The 17,995-nt window shown below is 30.5% G+C and overlaps 1 protein-coding gene across 2 annotated transcripts in view; it reads left to right on the top strand.

Annotated features, from left to right (window-relative positions):
• The first annotated feature begins 582 nt into the window (after window positions 1–582).
• The window catches only part of LOC107445323 (neurocalcin homolog), a 57,735-nt gene continuing 40,322 nt past the window's right edge, over window positions 583–17,995 (top strand). The window contains exons 1-2 of one of the 2 annotated variants that reach the window (XM_071187087.2): window positions 596–757; window positions 11,495–11,755. The gene's annotated coding sequence lies outside the window, so the exon portion shown is untranslated. Of the gene's footprint in view, window positions 758–11,494; window positions 11,756–17,995 lie in introns of both variants that reach the window. The other variant, XM_016059687.4, reaches the window with a different exon arrangement.

Genomic DNA, 17,995 nt, shown 5'->3' with positions numbered 1-17,995 from the left:
ACAAAAAATGAAGTAAATAAACTTTACTGTTTTTAGTCTTATATGCATTTTCTTTCCGACCCAATTTCATAAAAATAGCAAAGAAATGTTTTTAATCGTTTTAAATATTTGCGACTTATACGTGACTTATCAGGGAAAAAAAAGCATAGATCCCCACCATTTTATCGTTATTATTTTAGATCATTATTATTTGTGTGATGAAAACTCGTAAAAGCAGTTAAAAGAAGGAACAAAGAACTATCAAAATACTTAAAAACATTTTATTTCCATAGAAAGTGAATAGTCATTGTTTAAATGGACCAAACTCTTAATATATCTTTCCTGAAACTGCAAAAGTGTTTCTTCAAATGCATCTATACATGACTAAAAGATGCTTGGATACGTGACACCAAAAATAATAATCAAACCGATAGTTCTTTATTTCTTTGACGCGCATCTATGAATTCGGATGCAAAACCGGAATGGTTTTACCGCGTGGAATTTTCAACACACCGACGTGACAAGCATCTGTGGAAAAATTACTGCGTCAGCGGGAACGCAGTTCTCAGGATTTCAAACATTTTATCTGGCATTAAAACAAACAAATACTTCTACTGCTACTTTCCCGATGTGCTTGTCTTGATTTGGCTGTCTGTATATTTTCATCTTTTTCATTTTAATGTTTATATTTTCCACTATTGCATAGTGTTACTTTTTGCTTAAATTCTATTAATACTTTCTCTTAGAAAGTGTAGATTTCATATCAACAGAATTCCAGGTAGATAATTTACTTTTCTTAAATTATGTTTTGTATCTTTTATATTTGTACATTAGCTTTCTTCCGGTTGATTACACTGCAATTTACAGCTCAATTAAAGTATCTTACATCCTGTTTATTTTTTCAATTAAATAATCTAACAATAAAAATAAGAATTGTGTGACTGACTAAATAAAAGGAACAAAATTGCGTGACATGTCACCGTTTTTTTTTTTATCACTGAGCAAAATATATTTGCTATGCAACACCATCGTTGTATTCATTTTTAACTAAAATTTGTCTCTAGAGAAAAAGAAAAAACTTATTTGCTACGATAAGTTATTATATTATTAAGATAATATCATATTTTTCAAAATCTAATTTGTTTTATAGTTTAGAGGAGTAATTGCAACAAATATTAGTTTGTGTTTCAATATAATAGATCTATCCTTAAGATTTCGCTATACCGCAATAGGAACTTTTCGTGACTAAATCTGTTTCACCTTCTTAGTATTATAAAATATAAAGGAAAGGTTCAGATAAAATTAAAGAGTTTCCATTGTAAAAATTTTCAAGTAAACCTTTAAGTTCTTTCAGCATTTCAAACTTGAGGTAAAACATGAAGTTTCAAATGCAGAAAAAATCTTATCAAAATTCTAATAAATTATTGGAAGATAATTTCTCCACTACGTAATCTTGAGAAATCCTGCAATTTCCTGTTTCCTCTCTGATATTTTATAAATTTTTTCTTTTTTTTTTCTCAGCATTTAAAACTTACATGGTTTAGTCTAAGTTTACCTTAAGTCATGCTTTCCATGTTTTAAGTTACTTACATTGCTGAAAGAGAATTTGCTATGAAGGATTTCTCAAGTAGTATCAAAATTGCTATGATTCCCCCCCCCCCCCAAAAAAAAAACACCTGAAAAATCTGAAACAATAATAAAATACACTTATAGAAAAAAACCACTTTGGTTTTTCGTAATTTTATTTATTTTTTACAAATCAACTCAAGATGTTTTTATTACAGAATAAATTACAAACTTAATATGTTGAAAAATTTATAATTTCATTACCTCTATATTCTACTGTGCTTTAAAATTTCTAATTAATCTTTTAAATAACATGTACAATTAGAAATAACATACTATGGTATTCTCACAAAGATTTGTGATACTAATTCACAATATAATTAAAACCAGGGGTCTGTTTAGAAGAAAATTGGGTCCATTAACGGATTCTTCACAAAATATCTTTTCATGAAAACGGACCCTTCACAAAATATTTTAACGTAAAAACGGACCCTTCGCAAAATAATTTATCCTTTAATCGGACGCATCACAAGAGATACTCGAAAACTCGAAAGACATTTGCGTAATATTGTAAATGGGAAAAATTGACTGATGCTGAGTGTTCAGCTATCATAGATATTTTCAAATCGACTGGCAATCGATGTATATTGTTCTAATATTTTGTTAATCATGTTTTTCTGCTATAATTCTAAGGCTAAGTTTGATCTTGTTTCATTTACATTATGTACCTTAACCTCTTCGAAGTCAAAAAAAATTTATTAATTCCAAATGTAGTATTCTAAGAAAATATTTCTACTTCAGCAAACATCATGTGTACATTCTTATTGATATTAAATGATATTTTTTTGTAAGTAAATAATTGAGCAATATATTATTCATAAAATTAATTGATAAAATATTATGAAATAAATATTAACTCTTATAAATTTTTAAAAAAAACTATTATAAATTTAAGAATTGTTTAAGTTTGCTTAATGTGTAGCACATTAGAAGTGATACATAACTAAGTTGTGTTGATTTAAAATACGTCACTTAAAATTATTAAAAATGGGAGTGATTTTGTTTCCATTATTTGTCCAAAATGAATATTCTGTGTTGTGCAGTATGGGCTAAATACCAAATATTTGTATGTTGCATCTTTAATTTAGTAGCAGCAATAGCTGTTTATTTTTGAAAATTTAATTTTTTTTATTATAATTTTACAGTTGAGCATAATTTTGTATCCATTTGAAGAGGTTTTTTGCAACAACAGGACCCTATTAGCACAAATTCACAAAGCAGGACACTGGTTGAACAAATGTGACTTAACTCTTATTTTATATTCACAAATTACAAGTAATTTTTTCACAATTTTACAAGAACAGGACCTTTCACAAAATGTCTGAACAGACCCCTGCTGTCTATGTTTTTCTGAACCTGTAAGGTACCTATTTTGTGAAAATTTAGGCATAATTTGTGGAAATTAAAAATTATATTAAAAAATCAACACAAAAATATGGATTTATCCTTTCTTACGGGATAAAAAAACAAAATTTTAAGAAAAAATATTTTGTGAAATTGAATTTGTGAAGGTACCTACTGCCAAATGGTAGTAAATTTGACCTAGACAAACCCCGGGAAACTGTTGTAATTACAAGCTATAATATTTAGTATTTTTTTAAATCGCGATTCAAGGAAAAGTAAAATTTATTCATAAAAGTATTTTAAATACAATTTTCTCAGACCTGTTAGTCCTGTTATATATAGTTTTAAATGATTTTTTTTTAAAAATTACTAAATTAATGCTATTTATTAATGCAGTAAGACTTACTCCAAAACTATCAAGAATGAAGAAAAATGTGGTGAAAAAATCCCAATTAACTTTGAAAAAACCAAATAAACCCTGATAATACTGCAAAACCATGGAAAAGCTCTTATGGTTTGGATTTTTTCTGAAAAAGCAGAAGTTTTTTTACATCCCTGCACAGTATACTGTTCTCAAAAAGTAACTTTAGGTATTCAAGCATTTATGGATATAATATATTCAGATATCATACAGATATTTTATGGTAAGATATTTATATACATATTACAGATATTATATTTTATGGAATAAATTTCTGGGAATACTATTTTGTGAACTCTATATGGTACTGTTAAACTTTTTATGTTAAAAAATTACTTTTACTTTAATAACAAAACTTTTCAATCTTTCAAAATAAGCATAAAATTATTGATTCTTTTGGCAAAAATATTGACTAGATATAAATAAAAAATAGCTCACTTGGCAGTGTCAATCACATGTTTGGCCTAGCCCTAAACACAGGGTGCATAGCGTTTTCAAAAAGTGCTTATTTTCGATTTTCATTTTTTAAAAGCTCTTAAAGGAGCTTTTTTCATTGGGATGTTTTTGAAAAGTGCTGAATTTTCCCTTTTAGAAAATGAGATTTTTTTTTCTTTGCCATGTCGATTTTCACTGCGTATCCGTATTCATACCTGCCAACTTTTAATCCCTTCCATTATGATTTTTCCAAGTGGTAGTAAAATGGAATTAAAATTTCAATCGTAAGCAAAAAAATAAGTTGCATTTGATAAAGCATCAGCTGGCAACCATGATAGTAACGCATATTAATATATATGTTTAATTTTTTAAGAATAGTGGTGATCAAATCCATTTAAAAATTAAGTTTGTAAAAGAGAATGTAGTATATATTTACTACCACTTTAAATATAAAAATAAAATTTTACGCCAAATGCGTAAAAGTTGGCAGGTATGCGTATTATGCAAAAGCATGGTTTTCACATTGTTCTGTACAACTTTTTCGCAATTCATTCAACCACAATCCATTGTGGCGTGTCGTCAGCCCATAACGGATGATAGCTCCAATCATGTTACATGTTTGATGAAATACTTGAGAGTGACTGCTGAGCTGGGTTCGCTGAGGTTTTTGCACTCTCGTGTGCAACTCTGCTGCATTTTGCAAGATATTCTCAACCTCAGGCTTCATTTTCCACTCTCTGAAGTCGAACAGAAAAATCTCTATCTCTTTATGGTGGCTAATATAATCCAGAAAAGAGTTCTTTGTCAGAATGCTTATTTCTTGTTGAGTGATTTGGCTACGCACCCAGATGTAGAGTCTAACCAAAGAATGTAGAAAGGAGGGGAGGTCGAGGTCTTCGAATATGTAGCTAACGTGGGGATCTATTCATTGTTGTTCGCTAAGCTATGCCAGGAAAACAACTTACAAGGTGAACAACATACTCAGATTTAGCAGAACATCATAGCGCATGCGTATAAGAGGTAAATTGACAATCAACAAGTATGTTGCCTATGAACTGGTTGTTGAACAACTCTATTCCTATTACACATATATAAATGAAATGGTAGGTATGTTGCTTCTTGTCATTTCATTCTTTCTTTTAATGTCAAAATATGTTAGCAGATTTAATTAACACTGTGTTGTGGCTTATCCTCCAATGCCTGACAAAGTCGGACAAGGTCCATCAGACCGTTGACCCTAAGAAAATCGAGGACCAGAAGGGGGAAAAGGATATGTCCTCTCCGGAAAGCCCCAAACAGTCCAGGATGTAATTAACATAGATGATATAAGTGTATTCTCAAAGAAATATCTTAATTAATACAGCACTGTTTATTAATAGTGCGAAAATGCAGAACAAACCAACAAGTAACAAAAAGAGAAAAAATTTTATTCTTCACTCTAATCCCAGTAGTGGTTGGGAAGAGAAAAGGGTGCAAACCTGTTACAAGAATTTCCACTATATTGTCCTTAAATGTTGTTGTCCCCCCCCCCTATATACACAGAATGCGCCTAAACTTAAATGACTGGTTTACATTATGCCTGTGGAAGCTACACTTCTTTCCCTATGTATATTCTTTGTTCTAACAGCAATGCGAGAAATTCACTCAGTGATTAAAAAAACATCTAATTTTTCTTTTGCTTTACATTTTTTTTATTAAAAGTCAATTATTTGCCTTTATAAAATAATTAGTTATTGTTATTTATATTATAATTTACTATTGGTATTTTAATTACATCTTTAATATGTTGCTAGTTATATCAGCTAATCGAGAATGTTAAATTTTATGGCTGAATAATAGACTATCATTTTATTGATTTTTTTTATATAATAAGAATTTTATTAGCACGCATAGTAATACAGGGTTATTCATAATTCCCTCCGCCTGTAAACGCTATTTTTCTTTACTACAACTAGCTTCAGTGGTACATGTTACTGCCATCTACCGGCAACTGCTTAAATTAAAACTTGAATACTTTCGGAATAATTTGGTATGTTCTTTTTTGCCATATTCATCTTCGATTTTTTACTATAACGCTTCGAAACCCCGGAGGGAATTATGAATAACCCTGTATAAAGTTAATCAGTTTGCCAGTAAGTAGTTTAAAACCGCTTGAATACTTAAAAGTTGAAATTCAGTGCTTCGTAGTATTTAGTTAGTTAAAAAATGTAGTTTCATTGCATTCTAAATCAATCATGCATTTATGACTAACAGAATAACTGCTCTGGCTATTCTTTTCAGAGCAATTTTTTCAAAATAAGAAATGCAGGGAAAATCCCCAATAGTAGGCAACTTGATCAAGATTCCAGCAACCTATTTGTTTGCTTTCGGTCTATCATTTCCATAGAATTATATTTATTTTATTATTTTAATTACATTATTCATGCTTGAGCAATTAAAATATGTACTAAATAATTGTTTTTCTTAGAATATTATTAAAAATACATGAGTGAATTTAAGAATAATTTACCGAATATTTTTCTGAAAAATTCATTAAGATGTTATATATTTGAACTATCTGAATACCCATTCTTAATACAGAGTGAATAAATAAAACTTAATAGAATAATTTTAGTTTTTTATTTATTTATTATTATTTGTTTCTCTTCCCCATGGGTTTACATTATTTGGTTAAGCCAAACATGCTTAAACATAATGTTTTTTATAGTCCATCCCATCAGATTATAGATTAACTGTATTTAGCATCACTTGACGTGATTAAAATGCTTGCGACCGATTCATGATAGCCAGAATTTACCAGTTACTTAACAGCGTTACTTATTACCAAAATATATTGAGCGTATGGCGATTTTCTACTGTTCCTTTTCTCCATTAGCTTCAACTTTGCTTTTTAATACTTAGATTATTTCTTTTATTTAACTATGCATCTATTACCTAAATTTATTATTGTATCAGCGTCAATAATTGTACGGCGATTCCTTTATCTTACTTCGAAACGAATTACACTTTTTCATTGACTTCGCTTTTAGAGATAACTACTTTTTTAAGATAATTATTTAAATTATCATTGACTTAAGGTTATTTACTTGTATTGAATCATGTTTTAAAATAATTATTCTACACAAAATAAACATTTGATTTCATATAATGTTAGAAATACTAGCTTTAGAAAATTTAGTGAAGTAGTCCCCCATTTCATTTTATCCGACTTGGATAAAATGAAAAGCTTTCTACAAACACAAAATCTCAATTAAAAAACGTTCTGTACGCATTGTTAAACTCTGTTAGTTTCAATCCTTTTGTAGTCCCCTTAATAATGCGAAATTCCTCTGAAAATCACGGATTTTTTTAAAAAAATGTTAGGTTTCTTTTATTAAAAGTTACCCCTCAAGAAAGGAGCAGTTTTCCATGTTTTATGTACTAGTGAGGTGGTATTTAATAATCTTAGTGGTAGTTACGGCACATTACTTCCCTTTCAGAATTTTTATCTTTAGTAGAATTCAATGAGCAAATATCACCAGTTGATTTATACTGTTTATATATACAGTCAAACCCCGCTATAGTGAACCTTCAAGGGACCGAAATTTCTGTTCAGTATAGCCGGTAGTTCACTATATATGTTCAGCAAACAATTTTAACTAATGCTTCCGAACTCCTTTTTATTATACATTATTTAAATATATGACCAATAAAATGAAATACAAAAATGACTGGACAATAATACGTTGTAACAATAGATGTGTTAACTTGCTTTTATTTTTCATTACTCTTCGTCTTATGTACAAAAAAAAAAAAAAAAAAATTAGTAATCTTTAATTGATGCAGGGAAAAATTTGTCCTTACATCTGCCTAGGTAGGCCTTTGTTTAGGGATGGAAAAGTGCAATAAAAGAAGCAAACAGGAGAAAATGCTTATAGCTACATTCCACTCTCTATAGATGGTTTTAAAAATCAGTATAAGTATTTATTTTGAAGTAGACATTCCAAAATTATTAAAAAAAAAAAATGAAAAAAAATCAGTCGAAGACAGAAAAAGTTCATAATATCCAACTTCCTCACTTTTTTAATTCACTATATCCACAAAAAATAACATTATACGTGTATAGCAAGGCACGGGACCAAACATTTCATTCACTATATCCGGGAGTTCACGATAAACCTTGTTCACTACAGCGGGATTGATGTCGAGACTTTGGGATGGCCTGTCAAGCTCTTGCACCCCCATTTCATCAAACCAGTCCGTGATGGCATGTGCTTTATGAATGCAGGGGTCTGTCTAGGTTTTTCTGAAAGGTACCTATTTTGTGAAAATTTAGACATAATTTGTGAAAAATTCAAAATTATTTTACAAAATCAATACAAAAACAGGGTAAAAATATAGATTTATCGTTTCTTAAAGGATACAAAAATAAAATTTTAAGAAAAAGTATTTTGTGAAACTACCGTTTTTCCTAAAGTTGAATTTGTGAAACTACCGTTTCACCTAAAATTGAATTTGTGAAGGTACCGCTAAACGGTAGTAAATTCGGCCTGTGCAGACCCCTGGAATAGCAGCGTTATCGTGTTGAAACACAAACGGGCCATTACCGAACTGTTGCCACAAGGTGGGAAGCGCAAGATGTCTCTATACCCTTCTGCGTTCAGGGTTCCACGCACTAACACCAAGGGTCCATGGCCAAATCATGAGAAACAGGACCACACCATAATTCCTCCACCGCCGAACTTCACAGTGGGGACAATGCACTCCAGTAGGTACCGTTCTCCGGGCATTCGCCAGATCCACACCCGTCCATCAGAGTGCCACAACATGTAGCGTGTCTCATCACTCCACATAACGCTTTTCCATTGCTCTGCTGTCCACTGGCGACGTGCTCTGCACCACTGTAATCGGTGGCGGGCGTTTGATGGAGAGATGTTTGGCTTATGTGCTGCTGCTCGTCCATGGAATCCTTGTGCAATCAGCTCCCGACGAATGGTACGTGTACTGGCAACACTGCCAGATGCAGCCCGAAGTTGGTATCGACAGTGACCAACGATATTTGTCGGTTTGCCTTCACTACACGTCGAAGAGATCGTCGATCCCTGTCGGAAATTATTTTGGGCTTGCCGGGTCGGGACTGCGGTTTTATCACTCCCTCTCGTTCCCATTTCAACACGATGTCACCAACTGTTGACCGTGGTATCTGAAACTTGTCGGAGATGGCACGTATAGAATGACCAAATCGGTGGGCGCCTATGATCATGCCCTTTTCCGCCTCATTCAGCTCTCGCCGTCCACTCATTTTCACTGTTAGCGCTCGTATGGCCATCGCCTGCTTGCGAATGTTCTTTCCCCCACCACAGGTTCCGTATTTATTCCGCCAGGACGAGTCCACCTGCCGTTCAAGGGGTGTCCGGTCATTAATGGCTAGATAGTGTACTTCTTAAATAATTAGAATAATAACTGAAATTAGATCAAGAAAAAAGTGTATGTAGTAAGCATGTATTCACAGAATTTTGTCAACGTTTTAGTAAAAGTAGCGTTGCGAGATTTTTATGTATTGTGCAATTGTGAATCTCAGTGCATGATTTTTAATTCGCGCGAATACGAATCTCAATGTTTGATTTTAAAATCGCATGAATACGAAATGCGATATTTAGCATAGAATCGTGAAAATACAAAGCACAATGCGTGTTAAAACTAATTATTAGTTGGTATATTATTATAATTATTCAAAACACTACTACATTTATTTATATGACTTTAAATTCTTCTTGTACTGCTGGTATTTACCATATCGCTCATGGGCTGCAATAGTGGCACAATTCAAAAAAATCATGTTTTGAGATAAGTGGGTTTAAAGTTTTCATTGCTAAGGGAAATGCACAGGAAATGCTTTAGTTTGCTTAAACGAAGATTACCTTCAAGTTGAATTATGAGTTGTGCTAGTATTGCTGCTGAAAAGAATGTGTATTTTCATATTTAGACCTGTTCTTAGTCCATAATACGAGCTTTTTGAGTTGTGCCACTATTGCCGCCCATGAACGATGTACTCGTTGGGTTTAGATTTTTACAAAGGTTATTTTTTTGAATCCTGGGTAAGTCAAAAAAGTTAGAATTGACTTAAATCGGGGAAGAAAAAAAAAACACTTTGTTAAAAGTCTAAAAAAAATTTCGATTTTTATAAGTACTTAATTACTATAATTTTGTAGATATTTCAATATGTGGGCACATGCTCCATGTGCATTTTTCCTTCTCTTTTTAAGAATTGTTGCTCTAGTTATTCAGCGATTTTTTCCCCCCTACAGATTGAATATGAACCCTGCTTACCCTTTCATAGTTTCTTGCATTTCACAAACCTTTTTTTACCGACCTTTTCGCTTGTTTGATATAATAGTCGCTACAGTTTTCTTCTTTACCCAATAATATTAGAAAACATACAAAAATGTGTTTAATATTAATTTAAGAATGTATAATAAGGTAGCCAAAAGCTAAACGTTTCCCGGAAAAAAAGTTTGTTTGTTCAAAGGGTTATTGTTTCTGATTTTCAGTGTATTTTCCTTATATTTGGCACCTAAAAGCATATATTAAATATACTTGGCTACCCCCCTCCCCTTAGAGCTTGCAATCTTGCTTGAATCAGGTGTGAACCCTCTATTTTGACCATTTTTACCGATTTTTTTTGCAAGCACTCCTCCATTAATTTGAAAATTTAGATTTTGAATTTCTCCTAGCAAAGTATATTTATGTGAAGAATCATTCTTGTTTTGAATTTTGTAACGTGTATAAAGGTTAGCTCTAATTAATTGGCATGTTTATTAAGTGAGTCTCCGTCAAATCATGAAAATGGCATTCAAACACATGAAAATCCATTTATTAGATCAAAAGCTATTTAACTATAGGTTGTTTTATGAAATTAAGCACCTTAGCTTTTTTCTCTTAAAATTTTTTGAATGATATCGGCAATTTCTAAGTGTTCCGTTTGCAAATGTTTCTAATTTCTTTTTCTCTGATTTTTCTTTCAAGAATCGGTTAGAAAGTGTGCTTTTTAAATACGTTTTGTTGTCAAATTGCTTCATTTTTCCAAGTTTCATTCAGGAACCAGTTAGCAGATATGCTTTTATGTTTAAATCGCGATTTATATCAAACTATTTTAATATATAATCATACCTATATTTGATTAACGACATCCGTTTTACTTGGATTTTCTGCATCCAATATAGTTTCTAGCAAAGTTAGGTTTTATTATTTTTATTTTGATAGAAGTTTGGTTTCGATCTATCAAAATAATGGTTTGGTATCGTTTTGGTTGTACATTAAATCCTGCCCCACCAGTTTATCACTGATGTTTGTTGAAAAAATAAGTAAATATAATCTTTTTTTATCCAGATAAACAACTACCTATACGTCTCTTTATTTACTGTTTATTGTTTTCGTTTTTGACTCAAACTCAAGAATGATCGACTTATGAATGTTAGGTATATGAAACGGAAAATATAGACCACATTCTTAAATTCTAAAGGTTTCTTTTTCTTCCTTTTTGATCAATCTCTCGTGGCGTCTTTGTGTGAGGACACGTAAATACATTAGACCAGATCAAATGTTTTTCCATAGAAAAGAAATGAAAAGACCTTTACAATATTCTTTTCTTTCTGCTCATCTTCCAATCCGCTCTTGTCTCATCATTTTATTTTATATTTTTTTTTATAGCGAAGGTGCTCCTTTCAGAGTTTGACATTTTACGAATTGAGTATCGATTTTTAAGGCAGGATATTCTACTTGACGAGTGTGTGTGCCAGCTTTCAACAAATCACAGGTGCCCCTGAAAGGATTTGTTCCTGCGAGTTGATCTGTAGAAAATTGGCGACGCTTTCCATATTATTCGGTAGAGGGAAAAACATTTTTTTTTAACTCGAGTCTTTTTTTTTTCTTCTGCTTTATTTGTTGTATCTGAAGTTGCTTCAAATTAAGGTAAGCCCTGAATTAACTTTACTGGAAAAACAAAGTGTAACACTATTATGACTTTTTCTATTAATAATTTATCCGAAACATTTGTAGAACTTGAGTATTTCTTTATTGCTAGTGTCTTTATTTGTTATATTTAGTTTTTTTTCCCTTTGACTAAACGTCGATAAAAAAAAACGGTATTAAAACGTTAAAGCTCTTTCAATTATACTTGTATCTTATAATTATATATGCATACCTGCCAACATTCACTCTTTTCGAGAATAGATTTTCCAAGTGGTAATAAAACAATTACCGAAAAACTATCTTCCTCAAAAATATATTTATATTTTAATCTGGTTGAAATTCGCTATCGTAAGGACTAATATGCTTTTAATATTTGTTGTAATTATTTATATGTAGTGGTGGTCAAACTCATTTATAATTATTATTATAATTCAAAAAGCTTAGCGAGATAACACGAATTTCGCTACCACTTTAAATATGGAAATAAAATCTTCCGGGAAAACCGGAAGAATTGGCAGCTATATATATATTACTAAATGCTATAAATACCTTTAATTGTGGTAATATTTAAGAAGCTACAAAAAAATGCATTTCTTTTTATAAAAATTTTTTTTTAAATTTTTTATCTGTAAATCTATCGTATTCTTTGAATGGAAAGTCTTAACTCCTTAATACTAAATGCGCAAGAATAAAAGTTTTGCAAGAAATTTTTAACCATATATAACATAGCAGCACTGTGAAGCAATAATTCACTATCATTTTAATCTAGTCCAATGATATCAACTGATTCGAATCTACGAACGATCAATCGATTCGGATCAGTTGAAAGTTGGTGAATCGATTCACCGAATCAGTGCTCAATTCTAGTTATATGTAGCATTAACGTTATGTTAAGAGCACTATTATGGTTTACTTGACCGAGCACAATTTTCACCTGCAATTAATTATTTACGTTTACCATTTAAAGTATTTTAAAAAAAATTACACTTATGCAATTAGTCTCTGTTTTCTAACAATTCTCTTGAATTATTTAAATTTTGTCATGCTATATTACTTTGGGCCTCTGAAAAATATCGTATAATAATGTAATGTGTGGAAGGGCTAAGGAAAAGAAACTATGAAATTTTGGTTGAAACATTTAAATGATATACATCCTTATTTTAGATACATTTTATGTGGATGTTTAAGAAAATTATTCTTTTATAAGAGTGTTTTATTTCCAACAAAAAACTTTCTTTTTTATTTAATATAAAAGATATTTAAATTTTAATGATCCAGAACTTGCTATCAAATTTGCCTCTCCCTAGTCTAGGGCCTGATTCAGTTTTTGAATACTAAGTCATTGATTCGATGCTTAGGGCGGTTGCCGCATTCTCCGCCCTTGGCATTTAGTGACGGAACAGTGTGATTGATTTGGCAGAAAAAGTTTAGAGACCCCCTGCCGTATAGAATTATATTATTCTTTTTCAAACAGGAAAAGTTAAAGAATTTATTGTTTTGAACAAAGTAATTGCGCTTTAAAAGAGGACCATAGAAATTTTGCTGCAACTTGTACGTTTTAATAGATCGTAGAAAGTAAAAACTTAGTTCGTCTACGTCCTCAAACTCTGAATTGGAACTTTGGAAAATTACTCGTTTAACAAATAGCGTTAATTGTTTAAAAAATAATTAAAAATAAAAAATAAAAAGATCTCTCGTAGTGACTTTATAACCTTTTTCGGATTATAAAGGTTTTTAAAAAATGCTTCCCCAATACTTTCATTTTTAAGCTGCTTGAATTTTTTAAAATTATTTATTTGCCCTTATTTAAATTGTGCTCTTTAAATTTTAACAAGTTTTCATACCTTTGAATGATCATATTTCTTCAATCAATTTCGTTACTAATATTATTACCAATAAAGTTTAAAATAATGTATGGTAAGTCATGGTTTAATTTTACACTCATACTAGGAGGCTTCGCCCCCTGCTCACTGGATGCTCACAACGTGCTCTTGCGCGCCGAAGCCTATCAATTAAAACGTATTAGCGTTTTATATAATATAGATTAGCCATATGATGCTCACTACGTGCTCTTGCGCGCCGAAGCCTATCAATTAAAAATGAAAACTGTTGCCAGCGCGAGAAAAGAAATATTATCGGTTCTATTGATACATACGTACGTATTAGCGTTTTATATAATACTAGGAGGCTCCGCCCCCTGCTCGCTAACGCTCGCCAACCCCCGAGAATTGCTACGCAGTCTTATGTGGTTCACGCCATGAACCATGGCTCGCTGCGCTCGCTCGCCAATGAACACAATGTTCTAGCACAAAGACATAATATATTATCATCAAAGACATAGTATTTTATCATCAAAGACATAGTATTGTACTTATGTAGAAGAATTCTACCAATGTTCTTATTGGCTTTTAAAAAAGTATATTAGCTATTTAGATTGTACATGGTGAAAAAATCAAAACATTAGCTAAATAAGAAACATATTAGCAAAATAAATTATCAAATATTGCTTCACTAATATTCTGCATTTTGAAGCGTGAAAATTCAATGCATAAATAAACGCGAAATATAAAAAAATTCAATGCATTCAATACAAACACTTAAACGTTTTTTAGACGTTTAGGTAGCTCCCAGTAGAAAAATATCAATTCAACAGCGGCCTTTTAAAGCTTTCTCACTTCAATTAATTAATTCCTAATTGGGTATACTATAGCCTACGTCACAGGTTGTGTTATTCCTACTAAATTTAACCCATGAACGGCATTTTCTGCGAGCCTAACTTCAAGCCACAAATAAACAAACGAAGTGTTTGATCGTTTAAATAGCTGCTCGCCAGATTTTATTGCATTATAAAGAAAAGTAATTGATATTCGATTTTTGATTAATAATTGATTTATGTGGATAGTGGCATAGAATTTAGCATTGCGTCATGGTAAATGTTATTCCTACTAAGTGGAAGTAGTTGTGTTTTTTTTTATATTATACCCAATTGAATTTAAATTAAATATTGTCATGTTTTTAGTGCATGAATCTGAATTGAACAACCTGATAATACTCACTCTGGTTATTGTTATCTGGTTGCTCACTACGTGCTCTTGCTCGCCGAATCCAATCAATTAAAAATGAAAACTGTTGCCAGCGCGAGAAAAGAAATATCATCGGTTTTATTGATACATACATACGTACGTATTAGCGTTTTATATAATATAGATAGATAATTAAGATTATTCATTATTCTAATTATTTTTAAGTTTCTTAGTAATGTTGCAACAATTGACAAAATAACAAAAAATACCACCCAAAATTTAATGCAGAAAGAACAAAATCCTGAAAAAACAAAGTGTAAGTATATCTATTTACAGTCACACAAAAAAATGCAATAATGTCTTTTTATGTGATTTGAATAAAATATTTCATGTCATATGAGTTATTTTTATTGGGCGGTAAATTGAAATTTCGTGTAAAAAGTTCATTAGCGACTTCGCTACGAGAAATTAACTTGGCGACGGAACCTTTTATGCCATAATTTATTCTTGAGTAGAGTTGAAGTATTTCTCTTTTAACTAATTTTTTCTTCTTCCCTAAAACTTAGCCCTGAATAGTTAACTGGCACTGTTTTGTGATGATGCAACTAAAATAATTTGCTTAATTAAGAGTTTGTCCTGAGAACTTACTGTGTGCGCGTGAATTTTTTATAACTGCCTTTTTTTATACATTAATTATCTTTTCTAATCAATATTCTTTTAAGGTTTGAATTTATTATCTTTTTTTTCCTCCCGCAGTTAATTATAAAATTCACGCAAAGTAAAAGTAATTTTATCTTGGTCTAGTTTTTTTCTAATTAATAGTTTTGATAGTTTATATTTTATCATTAAGAATAGTTTCTTTTTAACTAAACAGCTATTATTTCCACATAGTTTATAAACAACGAAATTGTTTAGAGGATCAATGATTTATTCAAAATATTATTTTAACCCTAAAACGCAGGATTTGTGTTTATTTATTAATCCGCAAATTTTGGATTTGAAAAACTTTTTTTTTTACTTATACAGTTTTTTTTTAAATTTTTTTTATTTTGGAATACCGTTGAGCTCTTACATTTTCAGACATTTTGTTAAGAGCTAGGCGGTATAAGCCATGCATTTTTTCTTCTTTTTATTAATAATACATTTTTTACTTACGTAAGTATTTCTTTCAACTTTCCTTAAGTATTGTTTCAAGTTGTGTATTTAACAAGTTTCTGAAGGAAGTTTTACTCGATAGTGGTGCAATACAGAGGAACATCTTATTGCGTACATAAAAAGCACGCTGTTTTTAAAATAATATTATTTTAAAACTCTATTCAAGAAAATTTAACTGGCTTATCATATTTTTACGCCAACTTCTTCCATTAATAAAATATCTATCCGTCCATACACATATTGGGACATTTTCTTTAAAAAAAAATTTTTTTATAATTGCTGATAAGGCCTAAAAAAATTATTTTCAGACGAAAATTCTAAGCTTCATTTTTTGAATATTTTGTTTGTAAGCGTTCGAACTCAAAATCTAGTGCTCTTAAATGTAAAGTGTTTGTTGATTTATTTTCTTAAAAATAAAAATCCTAAGGTTGCTTGCAAAGAAATATGAAGTAATAGCACAAAGGGAATCGATTTGTCATTAGAAATTTAGTTAATCTGTATTTATAAAAGTTTATATTTTCGTCACAAACTGCGATTTAAAAGCAGTTTTATTTTTATATATCCTTTCTTTATTCATGCCAAAGTCACGTGAGGAAATATTATTAAATGTTTATTAATGCTATATTAATATTTATGTTATTTACAGACAGGTGATAAAATTTAACATTTCTTTTTATTGCTTAACTTTTTTATTGTGAATATAGCTCAAAATGCGTGTTTAAAAAAGTAAACATAGCTTGAAATACCGTGTTTAATATATATATATATATACATTTCTAATTTTGCTTACTTAAAGTAAATAAATAATAAAAAATAACACTGGTGCAACGTGCATCTTAAATCATCCTTTGATTCTTCGAAATTGCTATAGTCATAACGCTTGTTTGAAAAGTGTTATCACTTGCTATGGTCCGTTTTCTTAATAGCTGTATCCCATTTTCGTCAACTATAATTTCGAACTGTGTTCAAAATATGAAGCTCACCAAGGATGACCCTTTGAAGATTATGAAATGTTACTGATTTTTATTTTTAAAAACAGGCAAATGTCGAAAGTCTACTAGACGAATATTTAGTTACCTACACTGCAAAAATAATAATAATAATAATCCTTATAATTTACGGTTTTAAGCCGCCAGCTGGCTTAGCTGTGTTTTACTATACAGAAACAAATTTTCTGTAAAAATTTACAAAAAAAATTTATCCGTAATCAGACTTGTTGCGGATGTCTAATTTCGGAAACCTGCAAATATTATATCAATTTTATAATAAAGTCAAATCGTAGTTTTATTTATACAATGTCCAAAACCATTAAATAGTTGCTAATAAGTTGAAGCTAGTATAAAAAAATAATCGTAAAATGATTGGAGAAAAGGTAAAGGTATGTCACGGACCGCAAAACTGCATGACAAAAATAGAATTTCAACTGCCAGTTTTAAATCGTTTGTGATTAGAGTAAAAAACGGATAAAAACCGTTTTATCAACAAAATGGCTGTAAACTGTTACATGTAAAGAGAAATTCCGAAAAAAATAAAGGGTATTTTTTTTACAGTGTACTAACTTATAACTTATTCGTCTAACTTATTAAAAAATAAAACTTATTTGTCTACGGAGAAAACTTATTTGTCTGCGGAGTTAATTGTAGGTCATTTTTAAAACAAACTTGGACTTAAAATTTAGGTCTTTTGATTCATTATTAATATAATATTTTTGAAGTTTAGAATATGTTACTATTTATTATTATTTTTTATAAATACAGAAATTATCTTGATTAACATTTTTGATATTTGATTATAAATATCAACTTAGACTTATGATCAACTTACTGGTGTGGTCAATTTTAACGTTCGAGGGGTAGAAAAATTTATAGCCGTAAGAACTGTGGTCATCGTATGCACCTCAAACGAAAATATAGCCGTCCTCTTTATCTAAATATTTATTAAAAACTGCGCTTTTTAAATGATACAATTTATTACATTGTTCATATTATTGTTAATAATGAATGAGGCCGTTTTTACCCGACCGCCCCAAAAAAGGTTTACACGTTTCACTACATATTACTTT

The sequence above is a fragment of the Parasteatoda tepidariorum genome, chromosome 9, assembly GCF_982258835.1.
Source record: "Parasteatoda tepidariorum strain Cologne lab strain chromosome 9, Ptep-v5.0, whole genome shotgun sequence".
NCBI classification, from domain to species: Eukaryota; Metazoa; Arthropoda; class Arachnida; order Araneae; family Theridiidae; genus Parasteatoda; species Parasteatoda tepidariorum.
Note: the sequence above shows the minus strand (reverse complement) of the source record. Positions and strands in the feature narration are given on the sequence as shown.